Raw genomic sequence first — 18,918 nt, forward strand, 5'->3', positions numbered from 1 at the left:
CGGCCGCTGCGTCTCCCAGCCAGTCCTTTGTGACAAAACTCTGCTGGAGCCTCTCAATGAAATCATCCCAGTCCTCACCAACATAGTACCGTACCTCTGTGCTACCCGTGGCCATTCTCGTGGGTCGTTGATTCCCGTTTCTCGTCGCCAATGTAAAGTCCTTACACAATACCACAAACCCACACGAGGCACATTCTATGGACAAGGTCACTCCATGACCTGAACCTTTATCCACAGGACCAAGCAGTGATGGCCTTGCGTGGGACCTCCCTTTATAGACCTGGGTGACCAGGTGAGGAGTGTCTCCCACAAGTTCACCCCCTGTGGTCAAGGTGTGCATTTCTTATGTACATTACAGTCTTGCAGTGTTGTTACAAAACGGTTACATACATGACAATTCCCACCTACCGCCCTCTCTCAGCTGATGAATCAGTTCTCCTCTATGTTCACCACCACTTGGAAGAAGCACTGAGGGTAGCAGGGAGATAGATAGATTTCTAGAAACAAAAGACATCAAGGGGTATGGGGAAATGCGGGAATATGGTGTTGAGATAGAGGATCAGCCATGATCATACTGAATGGCGGTACAGATTCGAAAGGCGGATAACCGGACCAGGTGAGTTCAGGTGCGTGCTTCTCCTGGGTCCGTGCAAGGTCAGGGGTGCACATCTTCCGGTGCCAGCCTGTCTTTTAAGCTGCTCAAGGGCTCGCTGCATTGAAGGCGCTCAGTACATTGTAATCTGAGCGTGTCCATGGTTTCAGAGCCACTCTTGTATCATTCACAGTGCAAGTTATTTCGTACTGTCGATAAGTGTCTGTTTGCACAGGTTTCACACCATGTTTAAAATGCACCTCTTCAAACAGAAGAGAAGTTTGCTGTCGCAACACCTTCCCACTGAAAGAGGGCAGCAGTGCGCTGAAAAAGCTGAATTCATCCCAAGTCTGCAGCACATGGTGAATGAACCCTTCACTCCAGGACACTCGAAAGGCTGTGAATGAAAAAGTAAGGGGTAAAAAATAGCACAGGAGTACCATCAGGTACAGCCTGACACAGACAACATTCAGGAAGGATAGAATAAAAGGAAAAGGAGGTGGGGTAGCATTGCTGGTTAAGGAGGAGATTAAGGCAATAGTTAGGAAGGACATTAGCTTGGATGATGTGGAATCTATATGGGTAGAGCTGCAGAACACCAAAGGGCAAAAAACGTTAGTGGGAGTTGTGTACAGACCTCCAAACAGTAGTAGTGATGTTGGGGAGGGCATCAAACAGGAAATTAGGGGTGCGTGCAATAAAGGTGCAGCAGTTATAATGGGTGACTTTAATATGCACATAGATTGGGCTAACCAAACTGGAAGCAATACGGTGGAGGAGGATTTTCTGGAGTGCATAAGGGATGGTTTTTTAGACCAATATGTCGAGGAACCAACTAGGGGGGAGGCCATCTTAGACTGGGTGTTATGTAATGAGAAAGGATTAATTAGCAATCTCGTTGTGCGAGGCCCCTTGGGGAAGAGTGACCATAATATGGTGGAATTCTGCATTAGGATGGAGAATGAAACAGTTAATTCAGAGACCATGGTCCAGAACTTAAAGAAGGCTAACTTTGAAGGTATGAGGCGTGAATTGGCTGAGATGGATTGGCGAATGATACTTAAGGGGTTGACTGTGGATGGGCAATGGCAGACATTTAGAGACCGCATGGATGAACTACAACAATTGTACATTCCTGTCTGGCATAGAAATAAAAAAGGGAAGGTGGCTCAACCGTGGCTATCAAGGGAAATCAGGGATAGTATTAAAGCCAAGGAAGTGGCATACAAATTGGCCAGAAATAGCAGCGAACCTGGGGACTGGGAGAAATTTAGAACTCAGCAGAGGAGGACAAAGGGTTTGATTAGGGCAGGGAAAATGGAGTATGAGAAGAAGCTTGCAGGGAACATTAAGACGGATTGCAAAAGTTTCTATAGATATGTAAAGAGAAAAAGGTTAGTAAAGACAAACGTAGGTCCCCTGCAGTCAGAATCAGGGGAAGTCATAACGGGGAACAAAGAAATGGCGGACCAATTGAACAAGTACTTTGGTTCGGTATTCACGAAGGAGGACACGAACAACCTTCCGGTTATAAAAGGGGTCGGGGGGTCTAGTAAGGAGGAGGAACTGAGGGAAATCCTTATTAGCCGGGAAATTGTGTTGGGGAAATTGATGGGATTGAAGGCCGATAAATCCCCAGGGCCTGATGGACTGCATCCCAGAGTACTTAAGGAGGTGGCCTTGGAAATAGTGGATGCGTTGACAGTCATTTTCCAACATTCCATTGACTCTGGATCAGTTCCTATGGAGTGGAGGGTAGCCAATGTAACCCCACTTTTTAAAAAAGGAGGGAGAGAGAAAACAGGGAATTATAGACCGGTCAGCCTGACATCGGTAGTGGGTAAAATGATGGAATCAATTATTAAGGATGTCATAGCAGTGCATTTGGAAAGAGGTGACATGATAGGTCCAAGTCAGCATGGATTTGTGAAAGGGAAATCATGCTTGACAAATCTTCTGGAATTTTTTGAGGATGTTTCCAGTAGAGTGGATAAGGGAGAACCAGTTGATGTGGTATATTTGGACTTTCAGAAGGCGTTCGACAAGGTCCCACACAAGAGATTGATGTGCAAAGTTAGAGCACATGGGATTGGGGGTAGTGTACTGACATGGATTGAGAACTGGTTGTCAGACAGGAAGCAAAGAGTAGGAGTAAATGGGTACTTTTCAGAATGGCAGGCAGTGACTAGTGGGGTTCCGCAGGGTTCTGTGCTGGGGCCCCAGCTGTTTACACTGTACATTAATGATTTAGATGAGGGGATTGAGTGTAGTATCTCCAAGTTTGCGGATGACACTAAGTTGGGTGGCAGTGTGAGCTGCGAGGAGGATGCTGTGAGGCTGCAGAGCGACTTGGATAGGTTAGGTGAATGGGCAAATGCATGGCAGATGAAGTATAATGTGGATAAATGTGAGGTTATCCACTTTGGTGGTAAAAACAGAGAGACAGACTATTATCTGAATGGTGACAGATTAGGAAAAGGGGAGGTGCAAAGAGACCTGGGTGTCATGGTACATCAGTCATTGAAGGTTGGCATGCAGGTGCAGCAGGCGGTTAAGAAAGCAAATGGCATGTTGGCCTTCATAGCAAGGGGATTTGAGTACAGGGGCAGGGAGGTGTTGCTACAGTTGTACAGGGCATTGGTGAGGCCACACCTGGAGTATTGTGTACAGTTTTGGTCTCCTAACCTGAGGAAGGACATTCTTGCTATTGAGGGAGTGCAGCGAAGGTTCACCAGACTGATTCCCGGGATGGCGGGACTGACCTATCAAGAAAGACTGGATCAACTGGGCTTGTATTCACTGGAGTTCAGAAGAATGAGAGGGGACCTCATAGAAACATATAAAATTCTGACGGGGTTAGACAGGTTAGATGCAGGAAGAATGTTCCCAATGTTGGGGAAGTCCAGAACCAGGGGTCACAGTCTAAGGATAAGGGGTAAGCCATTTAGGACCGAGATGCGGAGGAACTTCTTCACCCAGAGAGTGGTGAACCTGTGGAATTCTCTACCACAGAAAGTTGTTGAGGCCAATTCACTAAATATATTCAAAAAGGAGTTAGATGAGGTCCTTACTGCTAGGGGGATCAAGGGGTATGGCGAGAAAGCAGGAATGGGGTACTGAAGTTGAATGTTCAGCCATGAACTCATTGAATGGCGGTGCAGGCTAGAAGGGCCGAATGGCCTACTCCTGCACCTATTTTCTATGTTTCTATGTAACATAGAAACATAGAAACATAGAAAATAGGTGCAGGAGTAGGCCCTTCTAGCCTGCACCGCCATTCAATGAGTTCATGGCTGAATATACAACTTCAGTATGCCATTCCTGCTTTCTCACCATACCCCTTGATCCCCCCAGTAGTAAGGACTACATCTAACTCCTTTTTGAATATATTTAGTGAATTGGCCTCAACAACTTTCTGTGGTAGAGAATTCCACAGGTTCACCACTCTCTGGGTGAAAATGTTTCTCCTCATCTCGGTCCTAAATGGCTTACCCCTTATACTTAGACTGTGACACCTGGTTCTGGACTTCCCCAACATTGGGAACATTCTTCCTGCATCTAACCTGTCTAAACCCGTCAGAATTTTAAACGTTTCTATGAGATCCCCTCTCATTCTTCTGAACTCCAGTGAATACAAGCCCAGTTGATCCAGTCTTTCTTGATATGTCAGTCCCGCCATCCCGGGAATCAGTCTGGTGAACCTTCGCTGCACTCCCTCAATAGCAAGAATGTCCTTCCTCAAGTTAGGAGACCAAAACTGTACACAATACTCCAGGTGTGGCCTCACCAAGGCCCTGTACAACTGTAGTAACACCTCCCTGCCCCTGTACTCAAATCCTCTCACTATGAAGGCCAACATGCCATTTGCTTTCTTAACCGCCTGCTGTACCTGCAGGCGGTTAAGAAAATCCTTCACTTTTGTGTCTAGGGCGGGGTTGAAATGGTCGCACCATCTGGCTATCAGAATACAATACCACACGACACAAACCCCAGGGTGGAACCCAGGATTATCCCCCTATTACTATCCCAGTCTTTATCAGGATAGCTGAAGTCCCCCATTATTACTACTCTATAGTTCTTGCAGCTCTCTATAATTTCTCTGTAAATTTGCTCCTCCATATCTTTCCCACTATTTGAGGTCTATAGAATAAACCGAGTGGTGTAATGGTACCTCGACTATTCCTTAACTCTAGCTATATAGATTCTGTCCTTGACCCCTCCAGGACCCTCCCTCTCCAGCACTGTAACATTCTCCTCAACCAATACTGCCACACCACCTCCTATCTTTCCCTCCCTATCTTTCCTGAACAGCTTATAACCAGGAATATTTCATCCCCAATCCTGCCCTTTCCTGAACCAGGTCTCAGTTAATGCCACAACATCCTATTCCCCTGCGGCTATTTGTGCCTGTAGCTCACTGACCTTGTTTACTACGCTTCATGCGTTCACATACATACACTGGAAGGCCAGCTTAGACCATCCTGTGTTCTCTCTGAGGTGGCCCCCATCTCCCCATCCCCTGATCCACAAGGGCACCGTCTGATTTGGGAGATGTTTGACTGTCCATGTGGCCTCAAGACACACTGCTTTTGATTACTCCACGATCAACTTGACCTTCCTCATCGTTGCGATTGAGTTTACTTCAGTGTCCAGGACACATCGAACCCGCCATTGGTTGCTGCTGGGCTTGTCCCAGTATCTGAGACACATTGAACCTCCTCATGGCTGGGGCTATTTCACCACACACTTTCTCTTTACCTCTTTATTACAATCCCTACGTGTTTCCTCTGCCCCGGTGAACGGAGGCGAGGATTCCAGTCTCCAAATCCTGGGTTGATGTCCAGCGAGGTCCTGTTGCCGATGGGAGCGGACTGTCAACCAACATTCCCTGGATTCTGGGGTGGTCCCAGCAGATTGGAAAACCACAAATGTAAACGCCCCTATTTAAAAAAGGAGGCAGACAAAAAGTAGGAAACTATATACCAGTTAGCCTAACGTCTGTCGTTGGGAAAATGCTGCTGCTTCATCCAACTTCTTCCCAGCATCGTTGGACCATCGTTGGCAACAATCCACAGTGGGAGCTTGTTCATCACGCCGCCCTGGGAGACCTGGACACCCACGCTGCCAACGACTGGGATGGTGCCTTTGGTGTAGGTGAGCAGTTTTGCCTGGACAGGAGACAGTTTTGGTCGTTTGACGGGATTGAACCAAAGTTTTTCAAATGTCATCTAGCTCATCAAAGACTGGCTCATCCCTGTGTCGATCTCCATCAAAATTGGAACTCCGTTGATGTCCACTTCCATCTTCCACAGGGAACTCTTGGTGGAGCAGGTATAAATTCCATATTCTTCTTCCAGAGGTTGAACAGCTTCACCTTCATCAATGTCGGAGCCCAGGTGATCAGCCAACTCTTCAGCGGTGAGTAAAGCTTTTTCTGCACATTCTCTGAAGGTGACCTTTCACGTTGCAGCCTTTCACTTTGTAGCGGCACTGATGGGCCCTGTGATTTCCTCCACAGCGCAGCATGGGGCTAGCCGGCTGGCCCCATGTGACAGACTCAGGGTTGCGGGACTCGGGGCAACATTTCTGCCTTTGAAATTTGCCACTCTATTCACTGCGCTCGTCGGTTTAGACTCCTGGGTGTGGGTCATCATTCGTTTGGAGTCGCCGACCGAAATCATGTCGGCCTGGCTCACTTTAATTGCCTTCTGCAAGGTGACTGTGATGTCTGCAGAGAGCAGTTTGTGGAGGAGGCCCTCGTGGCCGATTCCAATAACAAATATGTCCCTTAGCGCTTCAGTCAGCTGGTCGCCAAAATCACACGGTGCAGCCAACCTTCTTAAATCTGCAGAGTACTTAGCAAATGTTTGGCCTTCGGGTCGCCGGTGAGTGTCAAACCAGTGCCTGGCTATGAGGGTGGTCTCTTTGGGTTTCAGTTGCTCTTGCATTAGGGTTAAGCGCTCGCCATAGCTCTTGGTTGTTGTCTTCGCTGGGGCTAGTAGGTCCCTGATGAGGCCTTGGATCGTGGGCCCACAACTGCTAAATAGGATGGCCCTGCGGTTCGCCAGTGTGGCCGGTGAGTCCCCATCCAGGTCGTTGGCAATGAAGAAGCGTTCTAACCTTGCCATGAAGGCGTCCCAATCTTCCCCATCGGTGATTTGTTGGACATTGCTGAGATTCGACATGTTGTGCCCTCGTCGCCAGTTATTGTGTATGTAGGCACTCTGTTAATGACTCCACGAGGCAGGGGTATGGCACTTGAACTGTACAGACTGCAGTCCTTTATTGCAGCTGCTAAAGTGAGGACACCAAGAGGTGAGCTCCCTTTTATACTGGGTTACCTGCAGTGTACAGGTGACCCTTGGGTCTGCAGCAGCAGCACCCTCTGGTGTACAGGTGTGGTATATACAGGGTGAAGGTACATTCAGATCTAGTGTTACAGTACATCATTACATCATTGGCATGCATACATAACAGTAACGAGCAGGGTGGATACGGGGGAACCAGTGGATGTGGTGTATTTGGATTTCCAGAAAGACATTCGATAAGGTGCCACATAAGAGGTTACTGCACAAGATAAAAGCTCACAGGGTTGGGGGTAATATATCAGCATGGATAGAGGATTGGCTAACTAACAAAAAACAGAGGGTCGGGGTAAATGGATCATTTTCCAGGTGACAAATAGTGACTAGTGGGGTGCCGCAGGGATCGGTGCTGGGTCCTCAACTATTTACAATCTGTATTAACGACTTGGATGAAGGGACCGAGTGTAATGTTGCCAAGTTTCCTGATGATGCAAACATGGGTGGGAAAGCAAATTGTGAGAAGGACACAACATTTCTGCAAAGGGATAGAGACAGGCTAAGTGAGTGGGAAAAAATTTGGCAAATGGAGTATAATGTGCGAAAATGTAAGGTTATCCACTTTGGCAGAAATAATAGAAAAGAAAATTATAATATAAATGGACAAAAATTGCAAAGTGCTTCAGTACAGAGAGACCTGGGGTCCTTGTGCATGAAACACAAAAACGTTAGTATGCAGGTACAGCAAGTGATCAGGAAGGCAAATGGAATGTTGGTCTTTATTGCAAAGGGGATAGAGTATAAAAGCAGAGAAGTCCTGCTACAACTGAACAGGGTATAGGTGAGGCCACACCTGGAGTACTGCGTGCAGTTTTGGTCTCCGTATTAAAGGAAAGATATACTTGCATTGGAGGCTACAGCTATATTATATTGATCAGTTATGGATAAACAAAACCTGATGAGATTTAATGTGAAATTATTGCTCGATGTTGTGTTGTGTAGAAAAAACTGAATTTCGCCCATCGCAGATAAGGCCGTGTACGAGCACTTCCTCGTATCACTCTCCACCACATCCCCCTACCGCGCCCTGTCCCCCCAACCCTACTTTCTCCTGTATCTGCCCTTGGAAAAAACTCACTCCTGGCTCTCATATCATCATAGGCAGTCCCTCAGAATCGAGGAAGACTTGCTTCCAGTCCTGAAGTGAGTTCTTCGGTGGCTGAACAGTCCAATACGAGAGCCACAGACTTTGTCACAGGTGGGACAGACAGACGTTGTGGGAAGGGTTTGCCGCACGCTCCTTCCGCTGCCTGCACTTGATTTCTGCATGCTCCCAGCGTTGAGACTCCAGGTGCTCAGCGCCCTCCCGGATGCACTTCTTCCACTTCGGGTGATCTTTGGTCAGGTGTCAGTGGGAACGTCGCACTTTATCAGGGAGGCTTTGAGGGTGTCCTTGCAACATTTCCGCTGCCCACCTTTGGCTCATTTGCCATGAAGGAGCTCAGAGTAGAGCGCTTGCTTTGGGAGTCTCGTGTCTGGCATGCAAACTATGTGGCCTGCCCAGCGGAGCTGATCAAGTGTGGTCAGTGCTTCAATGCTGGGGATGTTAGCCAGGATAAGGACACTGATGTTGGTGCGTCTGTCCTCCCAGGGGATTTGTAGGATCTTGCGGAGACATCGTTGGTGATATTTTTCCAGCGACTTGAGGTGTCTACTGTACATGGTCCATGTCTCTGAGTCATACAGGAGGGCGGGTATTACTACAGCCCTGTAGACCATGAGCTTGGTGGCAGTTTTGAGAGCCTGGTCTTCAAACACTCTTTTCCTCAGGCGGCTGAAGGCTGCACTAGCGGACTGGAGGCGGTGTTGGATCTCGCCATCAATGCCTGCTCTTCTTGATAGGAGGCTCCCGAGATATGGAAAGTGGTCCACGGTGTCCAGGGCTGTGCCGTGGATCTTGATGACTGGGGGGCAGTGCTGTGCCGTGAGGACAGGCTGGTGGAGGACCTTTGTCTTACGGTTGTTTAGCGTAAGGCCCATGCTTTCGTACGCCTCGGTAAATACGTCAACTATGTCCTGGAGTTCAGTCTCTGTATGTGCGTCCTGTTGCTCGACGACAGAGGTTGGGGTGGTCTTGGACCTGGGCCGGATTCTGGTTCTGTAGTTTAGTTCCACTCCAGCGAGGAGCTTGTTGACTGTGAGGTGGAGCATGGCAATGAGAAAGATTGAGAAGAGGGGTCGATGATGCAGCCCTGTTTGACCCCGGTCCGGACGTGGATTGGGTCTGTGATGGATCCGTTGGTAAGGATCACGGCCTGCATGTCGTCATGAAGCAGGCGGAGGATGGTGACAAACTTTTGGGGGCATCTAAAACGGAGGAGGACGCTCCATAGACCCTCGCGGTTGACAGTGCCAAAGGCCTTTGTAAGGTTGAAGCAGGCCATGTATAAGGGCTGGCGCAGTGCCCTGCATTTTTCCTGTAGCTGTCGCGCTGCAAAAATCATATCCATCGTGTCCTGTAGGGGACGAAATCCGCTCTGTGATTCCAGGAGGAGTTCCTCGGCTACGGGAAGAAGACGGTTGAGGAGGACTCCAGTAACTGCGCTTATGAATCTGAGCAGTCTTTGGACCTCCATTCGCCATGACATTTCTACAGCTAGCAATCTGTTCAATCACATCCTAACAATACCTTTGCTCGAGTCCCGATTAAAACTATTACTCTCTCTCACCCTGGCCGTTTCCCCTGCTACAGCCCTCATCTTCATTCCCATAAGCCCAAGGGTCGCAGACTTGAACAGATATGGCGGAGAACTGGTTTAGCCATTCATCGCCAGATCTGGCTGGAGCACGTAAAGCATTATCGGGTCCTGCTCTCGTCTGCCAAGAACTGCTCACTATTCCAGAATCATTCTGGAATGCAAAGATAAACCCCGGTTACTATTCTCCACTGCTAACCGTCTTCTTAAACCCCTCTCCCCTGTCTCCACCACACTCACCTCCAACAAGTGTGAGGAGCTCATGGACTTCTTTGTCTCAGAGATTGACACCATTTGATCAGCTGCCTCTGTGAGTTCCCTTCCTTCCCCTAGCCCACCGGGCCAAACTTCTTCTGAGGCTCCCCCCTCCCCTAACCCACTGGGTCAAACTACCTCTGAGGCTCCCCCCTCCCCTAGCCCACCGGGCCAAACTTCTTCTGAGGCTCCCCCCTCCCCTAACCCACTGGGTCAAACTACCTCTGAGGCTCCCCCCTCCCCTAACCCACTGGGCCAAACTTCCTCTGAGGCTCCCCCCTCCCCTAGCCCACCGGGCCAAACTTCTTCTGAGGCTCCCCCCTCCCCTAACCCACTGGGTCAAACTACCTCTGAGGCTCCCCCCTCCCCTAACCCACTGGGCCAAACTTCCTCTGAGGCTCCCCCCTCCCCTAACCCACCGGGTCAAACTTCTTCTGAGGCTCCCCCCTCCCCTAACCCACTGGGTCAAACTACCTCTGAGGCTCCCCCCTCCCCTAACCCACTGGGCCAAACTACCTCTGAGGCTCCCCCCTCCCCTAACCCACTGGGCCAAACTTCCTCTGAGGCTCCCCCCTCCCCTAACCCACCGGGTCAAACTACCTCTGAGGCTCCCCCCTCCCCTAGCCCACTGGGCCAAACTTCTTCTGAGGCTCCCCCCTCCCCTAACCCACTGGGTCAAACTACCTCTGAGGCTCCCCCCTCCCCTAGCCCACTGGGCCAAACTACCTCTGAGGCTCCCCCCTCCCCTAACCCACTGGGCCAAACTACCTCTGAGGCTCCCCCCTCCCCTAACCCACTGGGTCAAACTACCTCTGAGGCTCCCCCCTCCCCTAGCCCACTGGGTCAAACTACCTCTGAGGCTCCCCCCTCCCCTAGCCCACTGGGCCAAACTACCTCTGAGGCTCCCTCCTCCCCTAGCCCACTGGGCCAAACTTCCTCTGCGGCTCCCCCCTCTCCTAACCCACTGGGCCAAACTTCCTCTGAGGCTCCCCCCTCCCCTAACCCACTGGGTCAAACTACCTCTGAGGCTCCCCCCTCCCCTAGCCCACTGGGCCAAACTTCTTCTGCGGCTCCCCCCTCCCCTAGCCCACTGGGCCAAACTTCCTCTGCGGCTCCCCCCTCCCCTAACCCACTGGGCCAAACTTCCTCTGAGGCTCCCCCCTCCCCTAACCCACTGGGTCAAACTACCTCTGAGGCTCCCCCCTCCCCTAGCCCACTGGGCCAAACTTCTTCTGCGGCTCCCCCCTCCCCTAGCCCACTGGGCCAAACTACCTCTGAGGCTCCCCCCTCCCCTAGCCCACTGGGCCAAACTTCCTCTGCGGCTCCCCCCTCCCCTAACCCACTGGGCCAAACTTCCTCTGCGGCTCCCCCCTCCCCTAACCCACTGGGCCAAATTTCCTCTGAGGCTCCCCCCTCCCCTAACCCACTGGGCCAAACTTCCTCTGAGGCTCCCCCCTCCCCTAACCCACTGGGTCAAACTACCTCTGAGGCTCACCCCTCCCCTAGCCCACTGGGTCAAACTACCTCTGAGGCTCCCCCCTCCCCTAGCCCACTGGGCCAAACATCCTCTGAGGCTCCCCCCTCCCCTAACCCACTGGGTCAAACTACCTCTGAGGCTCCCCACTCCCCTAACCCACTGGGCCAAACTACCTCTGAGGCTCCCTCCTCCCCTAACCCACTGGGTCAAACTACCTCTGAGGCTCCCCACTCCCCTAGCCCACTGGGTCAAACTACCTCTGAGGCTCCCCCCTCCCCTAGCCCACCGGGCCAAACTACCTCTGAGGCTCCCCCCTCCCCTAGCCCACTGGGTCAAACTACCTCTGAGGCTCCCCCCTCCCCTAGCCCACTGGGTCAAACTTCCTCTGAGGCTCCCCCCTCCCCTAACCCACTGGGCCAAACTACCTCTGAGGCTCCCCCCTCCCCTAGCCCACTGGGTCAAACTACCTCTGAGGCTCCCCCCTCCCCTAACCCACTGGGCCAAACTACCTCTGAGGCTCCCCCCTCCCCTAACCCACTGGGCCAAACTTCCTCTGAGGCTCCCCCACTCCCCTAGCCCACTGGGCCAAGCTTTCTCTGAGGCTCCCCCCTTCCCCTAGCCCTGAACTTGCATCTTTCTCCAGTTTCTCTCCGATCTCCCCTCATGACCTTTCCGAGCTCATCCTGCCCATGAGACCCACTTCCTGCTCACTTGACCCTATTCCCACCAAAATGCTCACCACCCAACTTCCATTTCTGGCTCCCATGTTAGCTGATATTGTTGTCAGTTCACTCTCCTCAGGTACTGTCTCCCTCTCCCTCATATCTGCTGTCATCAATCACCCCTCCTCAAAGAACTAAACCTTTCCCCCTCTGTCCTTGCAAGCTACTGCCGACCTCCCTTTCCTTTCCAAAGTCCTTGAATGTGTTGTCACCTCCCAAATACATGCCCATCTTTCCTGCAACTCCATGTTCGAATCCCTCCAATCAGATATCCGCCCCTGTCACAGTACCGAAACCGCTGTCATCAAAGTCACAAATGACATCCTGTGTGACTGTGACTGTGGTAAACTCTCCCTCCTCGTCCTTCTCGACCTGTCTGCAGCCTTTGACACAGCTGACCACTCCACCTTCCTCCAACGCCTCTCCACCATCGTCCAGCTGGGTGGGACTGCACTCGCCTGGTTCCATTCTTATCCATCTAATCATAGCCAGAGAATCTCCTGCAATGGCTTCTCTTCCCACTCCCACATCATTACCTCTGGTGCCCCCCCGCCAAGGATCTATCCTTGGCCCCCTCCTATTTCTCATCTACATGCTGCCCCTTGGCAACATCATCCGAAAACACGGAGTCAGTTTCCACATGTACGCTGATCACACTCAGCTCTACCTCGCCCCCTCCTCGGTCTCTAAATTGTCAGATTGTTTGTCCGACATCCAGTACTGGATGAGCAGAAATGTTCTCCAATTAAATATTGGGAAGACCGAAGCCGTTGTTTTTGGTCCCCGCCACAAACTCTGTTCCCTAGCCACTGACTCCATCCCACTCCCCAACCTTTGTCTGAGGCTGAAACAGACTGTTCGCAACCTTGGTGTCATATTTGACCCTAAAATGAGCTTCTGACCACAAATCCGCAGCATAACTAAGACGGTCTATTACCACCTCCATGAAATCTCCTGTCTCCACCCCTGCCAAGCTCACCCGCTACTTAAACCCTCAGCCATGCCTACACTAGACTTGACTCTTCCAATGCACTCCTGGCTGGCTGGTTCTCATGACTCAACATAACCTTAAGTCATCCAAAACTCGGCTGCCCGTGTCTTAACTCGCACGTAGTCCAGTTCAGCCATCACCCTTGTGCTCACTGACCTACATTCGGTTAAGCAACGCCTCTATTTCAAAATTCTCATCTTTGTTTACAAATCCCTCTATGGCCCTCGCCCCTCCCTATCTCTGTAATCTCCTCCAGCCCCACAACCCCCCGAGATATCTGCACTCCTCAAATTCTGCCCTCTTGGGCATCCCTGATTATAATCGCTCAACCATCGGTGGCCGTGCCTTCTGTTGCCTGGGCCCCAAGCTCTGGAAGTCCCTGCCTAAACCTCTCCGCCTCTCTACCTCTCTTTCCTCCTTCAAGACGCCCATTAAAACCTATCTCTTTGACCAAGCTTTTAGTCACCTGTGCTAATTTCTACTTATGTGGCTCGGTGTCAGTTTTTAATCGCATAAAACTCCTGTGAAGCTACGTTAAAGGCGCTATATAAATACAAGTTGTTAATCTGAAATCATTGTTTGACGTTGTATTGTGTAGAACAAACTTTGAATTTCATCCATAAAAACAGATTGCTATTGTTCCCGTTTCACTTCACTTATTTTAGATAGCAGTTCTCACTCTGTGATCCTGACCCATTCCCTAGCAGTAGGCTGTGTCACCATTATCTGGGAGCTATCTCTTTACTGTAGCCTGCATTTACAGAGCAGCATGGACTGCAAGGTTAATAATGACCCAATGTGTAATAAGCTGCAGACTGAATGAGCTGTAGTCTCCCAGTGCAACATTGCTTCAGAAATGGCAGAATATTGAACTGAGGAAAAGGTTTTTAAAAAGATGCTGAATTGACTAAAATATATTTACAGGTATTTATAATTTATTAATACCATGAAGCAGAAAATATTTATCTAAAAACTAGAGATACAACACAACACAGAAATATAATGAGCAAGGTTCATAATGAATGAAATGATCCTTTAGAGCACAGCCTCTGGGAAATGAAGTCCCTGCCTTGGCAACATTTGCCTGCCTGTGTCCTTTTAGTGTTAGTGTGAAATGGAACAGAATTCTGATGTATGGAACACAAGCCGCACATTATTACACATTGACGGGCAGGAAAAGACCAGCCGGTCCATCAAGCCTGGCCCACACCATGATGGCCAGAGCATCAATGACTGACCACTCCTTCCGTCCCTCACCCCCACACCACCACCATGTAATCTCCTGGGGACCATCATTTGTTTCAAAGGCTCCAGGCTAAGTGCTTCCTGCCCAATGCTGTGGGGCAAGGGGATATAAAATTGAACAATGACAAGTCCTGCCAGTCCCACAATATTGTTCTCTGGATTTGGGATAAGTTTGAAATGATAAAATAAACAAAAATGCATTGCTGACTTGGCCCAAGTTGGGAATGAACTCTTATGTTTTACAGGTTGATGATAATATTGTGTTGGACAGTAAAGTTCCTCCAGAGCTCAGGAATGAGACAAAATGGTAATTAATGGATTGAGTAAAATGGTGTGAGAGGCAGTGATTGACGGTGTGTGATGGAAGCAGAGAAAGTGCCCCACCAAATGGGGTCTCGGGGCATTGTCCTCGGTGACTGACAGACGTGTGAGAGCACCTACGGGTACATTATAGTGAGAGGCAGGAAAGTGCAGGAGAGAATTGTTAATTGGCAGCTTTCTCTTGGAGATGTTTGTGTCCTTGCCTGTACTGAACAATGAGAACAACGCATTAGAGAGCCTGGTCACTACTGGAGATATCGGGACCACACAGGAGGACATAAGCACAGACTTGCAGAAACCCCCCGATCTTCCCAGATAACCTGGAGAGATAAAACCTTTCAATCAATACACAACAATAATAACTTGCATTTATAAAGCGCGTTTAACGTAGCAAAATGCCCCACTGTACGAAAAGGAGACATCTACTCTTGGGAACCAAGCATGGTGGGAGATGGTTTACAACACAGCTCAGCATCCAGAGCTAGAATAATATCAGTGAGTTTTGTCACAGCCCAGATAATTATCCTTATCATTCGAATTGGTGCAGGGTGTCTGTTCAAACCGTTCATTCAGAGACTTTTACAGAAAAGCTAGAACCTGGAATTGGCTGCTTTGATTAAATGATGAGGGAGACTTCGAACATTCATAAGACATAAGAACATAAGAAACTGGACCAGGAGTTGGCCATCTGGCCCCTCGAACCTGCTCCACCATTCAATAAGATCATGGCTGATCTGATCATGGACTCAGCTCCACTTACCTGCCCTCTGCCCATAACCCTTGACTCCCTCATCAGTCAGACATCTGTCTATCTCCACCTTAAATATATTCAATAACCCAGCCTGCACAGCTCCCTGGGGTAGAGAATTCCAAAGATTCACAACTCTCTGAGAGCAGAAATTCTTCCTCATTTACATTTTAAATGGGCGACCTCTTATTCTGAAACTATACCCCCTAGTTCTAGATTCCCCCTCGAGGGGAAACATCCTCTCTGCATCTACCCTGTTGAGCCTCCTCATAATCTTATATGTTTCAATAAGATCACCTGTCAGTCTTCTAAACTCCAATAGGTATCGGCCCAACCTGCTTAACCTTTCTTCATATGACAACTCCGATATCTCAGGAGTCAACCTCGTTAACCTTCTCTGAATTGCCTCCAATGCAAGTGTATCTCTACTTAAATTAGATCGAAACTGTACGCAGTACTCCAGCTGTAGTCTCACCAGTGCCCTGAACAGTTGTTGCAGGACTTCTCTGCTTTTATACTCCATCCCCCTTGCAATAAAGGCCAACATTCCATTTGCCTTCTTGATTACTTGCTGAACCTGCATACTCACTTTTTGTGTTTCATGTACAAGGACCCCCAGATCCTTCGGAGACAGAGACAGAGAGAGAGCCAGAGAGAGAGACATTCACAGAGACAGAGAACGAGAGATACTCACACACACACACACACACAGACTGTCTCCCTGAGAGGAAGAAGACACGGATAAGAGCCTTTGATCGATGCAGCGAATCTTATTTCTGAGCAATGGCCGTTATTCGGACAGCAGTTTTACAGGGTCGGGGGTTGCGGGGCCTACACAATCAAACGGAGCCTGAATTAAAGTTAGCTTTTGTGGGGAACCTCGGTCACTTCTATTGTGTTCCTAACACAGATGAGACTGCACACAGGGAGGTTAAAGTAACAGTGACCTCAGTCTTTAATAAGACACTCTAGAGTGAGGAACAGGCCTTAGAGGATGGCTTATTTACAGTGCTCTCAAGTGATGCTGGGATCCCTTGGGACTTCAGGGGATGAGCTCCCTAGTGACGGAACATGGGAGTGCATGCTTTACAGATACACAACATCACCCGCACCCCCCAAAGTCAAAGTGAAAACTATTTACAAGGTGAAGCGGTCGGGAGCCTTTCTTTCCCTGGTGGACCGCCTCGGTACAAATGTCTGTTCTGGTGTGTTGGCTGTGCCCTCGCTGGGCTGGCGTGTTGTTGGCCCTGCAGGGCTGCTGGGTGAGCCTGGCCTTGCAGGGCTGTTGGGCGTGATGGGTTTGATTTCCTGGTCCGTGGTGGTGTCGTTGATTCTTTGGATGTGTGTTGTGGGCTCGAAAAAGGTGGTGTCTGCTGTGGGTTGTTCAGAACAGTCTGTGAACCGCAGCCTCGTTTGGTCCAGGTGCTTTCTGCAAATTTGTCCATTGTCTAGTTTGACTACAAACACCCTACTCCCTTCTTTAGCTATCACCGTGCCCGCGATCCACTTGGGACCATGTCCATAGTTTAGCACATACGCAGGGTCATTCAGATCAATTTCCCGTGACACAGTGGGCGCGACCATCGTTTACATTTTGTTGCTGCCGCCTGCTCTCTACCTGATCATGCAGGTTGGGGTGAACCAGCGAGAGTCTGGTTTTAAGTGTCCTTTTTATGAGTAGCTCAGCCGGGGGCACCCTTGTGAGTGAGTGGGGTCCCGTGCGTTAGCTGAGCAGTACTCGGGACAGGCGGGTTTGGAGTGAGCCTTCTGTGACTCGTTTAAGGCTCTGTTTGATTGTTTGTACTGCCCACACTGCCTGCCCATTGGAGGCTGGTTTAAACGGGGCTGAGGTGACATGTTTGATCCCATTGCGGGTCATGAATTCTTTATATTCGGCACTGGTGAAACATGGCCCGCTGTCACTGACCAGTATGTCAGGCAGGCCATGGGTGGCAAACATGGCCCTCAGGCTTTCAATGGTGGCGGTGGCAGTGCTTCCCGACATTATTTCACATTCAATCCATTTTAAAAAAGCATCCACCACCACCAGGAACATTTTACCGAGAAACGGGCCCGCATAGTCGACATGGATCCTCGACCATGGTCTGGAGGGCCAGGACCACAAACTTAGTGGTGCCTCTCTGGGCGCATTGCTCAACTGAGCACATACGCTGCATTGTCGTACACAGGACTCTAAATCAGAGTCGATACCGGGCCACCACACGTGGGATCTGGCTATCGCTTTCATCATTACTATACCCGGGTGTGTGCTGTGGAGATCCAAGACGAACGTCTCCCTGCCCTTTTTGGGTAGCACTACGCGGTTACCCCACAACAGGCAGTCTGCCTGAATGGACAGCTCGTCCTTTCGTCGCTGGAACGGCTTGATTGGCTTTTGAATTTCAACAGGGATGCTGGCCCAGTTCCCATGCAGTACACAGTTTTTTACTCGGGACATCAGAGGATCTTGGCTGGTCCAAGTCCTAATCTGGCCGGCCGTGACAGGTGATTTATCATTTTCAAATGCTTCCATGACCATCAACAAGTCTGCGGGCAGCGCCACCATCAACAAGTTTTCAGGCTGCGCCATTTCCACCCCCGTGGTGGGCAATGGTAGCCGACTGAGAGCATCCGCACAGTTCTCGGTGCCTGGCCTGTGGCGGCTGGTATAGTTATAGGCTGATAGTGTGAGTGCCCTACTTTGTATGCAGGCTGAGGCATTAGTATTTATCCCCTTGTTTTCAGCGAACAGGGATGTGAGGGGCTTGTAATCGGTTTCCAGCTCAAATTTGATGCCAAACAGTTTCTGATGCATTTTCTTTACCCCGAACATACACGCTAATGCCTCTTTCTCAATCATGCTATCGGCCCTCTTGGCCTTAGGGAAGCTCCTGGAGGCATAGGCAACAGTTTGCAACTTCCCTGCAACGTTAGCTTGTTGTAATACACACCCGACTCCGTACGACGATGCATCACATGCTAGCACAAGTCTTTTACACGGGTTATACAACACAAGCAGCTTGTTGGAGCATAAAATGTTTCTGGCTTTCTCAAAAGCAATTACTTGGTTTTTTCCCCATACCCAGTTCTCACCTTTGCGCAATATCACATGTAAGGGCTCTAAAAGGGTGCTTAACCCCGGTAAGAAGTTACCAAAATAGTTGAAGAATCCCAGGAACGACCGCAGCTCCGTGATGTTCTGTGGCCCAGACGCGTTCCTGATAGCCTCTGTCTTGGCGTCTGTGGGCTGAATGCCATCCACCGCGATCTTTCTCCCCAAAAACTCCACTTCTGTTGCCATGAAGGCGCATTTCGACCTCTTCAGCCGCAGCCCTACACGATCCAGTTGCTGGAGGACCTCCTCCAGGTTTTGTAGGTGCTCGGCGGTGTCCCGACCAGTGACCAATATGTCGTCCTGAAAGACCACCGTGTGTGGTACCGACTTGAGTCGGCTCTCCATGTTTCTCTGGAAGATCGCTACAGCCGACCGAATTCCAAACGGGCATCTG

Source organism: Pristiophorus japonicus, chromosome 1, assembly GCF_044704955.1.
Source record: "Pristiophorus japonicus isolate sPriJap1 chromosome 1, sPriJap1.hap1, whole genome shotgun sequence".
NCBI classification, from domain to species: domain Eukaryota; kingdom Metazoa; phylum Chordata; class Chondrichthyes; family Pristiophoridae; genus Pristiophorus; species Pristiophorus japonicus.